Source organism: Phyllobates terribilis, unplaced genomic scaffold (assembly GCF_046119375.1).
Source record: "Phyllobates terribilis strain yellow unplaced genomic scaffold, ASM4611937v1 Scaffold_4__5_contigs__length_816908805, whole genome shotgun sequence".
Taxonomy (NCBI): domain Eukaryota; kingdom Metazoa; phylum Chordata; class Amphibia; order Anura; family Dendrobatidae; genus Phyllobates; species Phyllobates terribilis.
Window position 1 is genome coordinate 282,337,518 of NW_027362764.1, and position 3,724 is coordinate 282,341,241.

Genomic DNA, 3,724 nt, shown 5'->3' on the forward strand with positions numbered 1-3,724 from the left:
TCTACGTTTATGTGGGCATTGTATTTTAAAGAAAGATAAGTGTATTAAGATACAACCCATTTGTTATAAACCCTGTTTCCACCAAGTTCAACAAAGTTGTCATCGTCCCGTCGTTGGTATTTAGGGTACCCATTTACATTCCTATTATTTTCAGAACAGAAATCCTTGGGTACAGTTCTCATTATCCATACATGGTGCATTTCGATTCAGCGGACCACATGGACCATGTATCATGCAAGATTTTACAGATTCATAAAGCTTTGGATAAGTGTCTTTGTGTGGGAGCTCTGCACAAACAATTTTGTCAATTCTTTCTCTCTCCCAGGCCTCGTATTCCGGGGCCATAAATACCAATATGTGTCTGTGAGGGAGCACTCTTTTTTGGAACTCTATTGCATACAAATCTGTGGTATCTTTGTGACGCTAGTCACTAACTCATGGAGCGACCGTGAGGCAGATAATCAGAAGTTCCGGGGGGAAAATACCAAGTGAGCACGTAGATACCAAGGGAAATGACAGAGGCGTAAGTCAGGTCACAGTCCAGGGTCAATACCAAAAGAGAACGGAACAAAGCCAATGGACAAGATAAGAGGGTAGTCAGAACATGGTCCAAAGGGTCAGGCAGCAGAAGATCAGAGCTCAGAACAACAGAATGAGGCAAACACTCACCAGGAAGCACAAACTACGTCTGGCAGGGAACAGGGGCAGTCAGCCCAGTTCAATAGCTTGGGCAATCTCCAGAACACCGAACACCTGGAGAATGTCCCGCACATCCCAGTCAAAGATTGGACAGCCAAGCTGTCAATCAAGGCACCGACAGCCCGGTTTGCCACTCACAGGATTGGACAGCCAAGCTGTCCATCAAAACACAGCATGAACCAGCTCAATAGGACAGCCTAGCAATCCCACACTGAGTGCAGGACTCGTGACAGTATCCCCTCTTCAAGGGGAACCACCGGACCCCCAAGTTTCCCAGGAAACCTGTGATGGAAGGCCCTGATTAGACGATCGGCGTTTATGTCTCGATCAGGGACCCAGGCTCTCTCCTCTGGTCCGTAACCTCTCCAATGAATGAGGTACTGAAGGGAATTACGGACTTTCCGAGAATCAACAACCTTTTGCACTTCAAACTCCAAACTGTCATTGACGGAAATTGGCGGAGGTGGAGATGAAGGAAACAAAACAGAAGGGACAAACTCTTTTAGCAGAGATTTATGAAATACATTTGGAATGCAGAAAGACAGAGGGAGTTTTAATCTGAAGGCCACTGGGTTAACTACCTCCAGAATCTCATATGGATCAATAAACTTAGGACACAACTTTGCTGATGGCATTTTTAATTTAATATTTTTGGAAGAAAGCCATACCTTATCACCAACTTTGAATTTGGGGCTGTTAAGGGGATGGTTGCAAACAACTTTATTAAATAATGGAAATCAACCGAACCCGGGGTCCGCGATGCAGCCTGGTGAACTGCGGCCGAACACCTTCCGGGTGAGAAGGTAAAACAACCAACTTAAATAACAATCCCTTCCATGTTACTGCACACCGGAACGGGAATAGGGATTCGCACTATCTCCGTTAACTGCACAAGAGATATGCGATAAATAATGTATCTGTAGTCCTGTTACAGCACAGGGACTACACAGCAGGCGCTAGGATGTGTGTGTGATACACGCCGGCGTATAAGTGCTCCCAGCCGGCGTGCTACTGGACTGAGGAGTATCTCTCCACGTGGCTTACAGGCGGTGCCAGGAATACGGCGTCTGCAGACTGCTCGGGGTGTATGGCGACCCCTTTGTCGGAGCCAGACTGTCAGATGAAGCTACCTGCCTCCCTCCATCTAAGGCTGCCTATCCCCCGCTAAACCTGCCTGAATCAAGCTAAAGCACACGTGGAGCTCAAATGACCAAGCGTCCACACAACACCATCACTGCTCAATGATCAGAGCGCGCCGCCATGTTTTTGGGCGGTCTATTTAAAGATTAAGCCCTGCCCACCATCGCACTATTAGTGACGTCACCCGCGACCAATCAGGCGTTGCCAGGTCACCGGATCATCTGACTCCCAAACCACCATTCACGGTCCGCCATGTCATGGGCATGCTCAGTGCAGGGAGTCCTGGACTTAGGTTGTAGCAGCCCTGTTTCCCACCGCAACCTACGCTTCATGTTGCTAGGCACAAAAACCTGAGCGACAACTTGCACATCTCGTGCACCAGCTAGGTGTTGGGACTGACGACGATGTTGAGCAGCATCAGCCCTGGCTGGACTGGAATGGAAGACCACAGAATCCACTGATGGTTCTGAACCCATTTTGAATCCAGCGAACGCCCGACGCCTAACAGGGGCCCCCTGAATGTTTCCTATCAGCCTTCCATTTCTGGCGATGCTGGGCTACCCCAATATTCTTCTGAACCTCTCTCCAGACATCCCCAAGTTTCTGTATGACAACCTCTACTCCTGGACAATCAGAACTCATTCTTGAGAATTCACCAAAATGAGGATGAAAACCATAATTGCATAAAAAAGGCATGGTTCCAGGAGACTGGTTAACCAGACTGTTAAAAGTGAACTCAGCAAGAGGTAAGAATGAGGACCAGTCCTCCTGCCAAGCCGCAATGAAGCATCTAAGAATTTGCTCCAATGACTGATTGGTCCTCTCTGTCTGACCGTTAGTTTCAGGATGGTAAGCAGAGGAAAATGACAGGTCAATCCCTAATCTTTTACAAAACGCTCTCCAGAATTTGGAGACAAACTGCACCCCCCTATCAGACACAATGTTCAAGGGAATGCCATGCAATCTCACCACATAATTGATAAATAACCGGAAAAGCATCTCAGCATTAGGTAACCCTGATAATGGAACAAAATAAGCTTGTTTACTGAATTGGTCAACCACCACCCAATTAATAGTTTTCCCACAAGACAAAGGCAAACCAGTTATGAAATCCATGGACAAATGAGTCCACGGTCTTTCTGGAATAGGGAAAGGAGCCAATTCCCTGGCCGGCCGGTTATGACAAACTTTAGCGCGTGCACAAATCTCACAAACGGATACAAAACTTTTAATGTCATGGATAGCCACCAAAAGTTTCTACATATAACCTTCTGTGTAGCAGTGACCCAGGGGTGACCACTCAAGATAGAGTCATGAAACTCTTGCAACAAACGTAATCTTAGATACACGGGCACAAATAATTTAGATACGGGATTAGGGGAAGGAGCCGAAGACTGGACTTTGTGAATCTCAGCCTCCAATTCCGAGGACACCATCGAAATTACTATACCCTTAGGAAGAATGGAGGAAGGAGATTCCGGATGAGAAACAGAATCAAGGCTGCGTGACAAAGCGTCTTTTTTAGTTTATTAAAGGCCCCAATAGCATCTGACGACCAAACCTTAAGATCCGCCCACTTACATGAAAGATCGATAAGAGGTTTAACAATCTGCAAGAAAATTTTCTATAGTAATTGGTGAATCCTAAAAAACGCTGTAGTGCTTTAATGTCGTGAGGTTGAACCCAATCAATTATAGCCTGCACCTTCCCGGGATCCATTTTAAACCCCTCAGCAGATACAATGAACCCCAGAAATGATATTTCCTGAACAGAGAAAGTAAACTTTTCTAATTTGGCAAACAAAGAATTTTCCCTGAGTCTTTGTAAAACAAAATGAACATGCTCATAGTGTGAATATAGATCAGACGAAAAAATTAGAATGTCA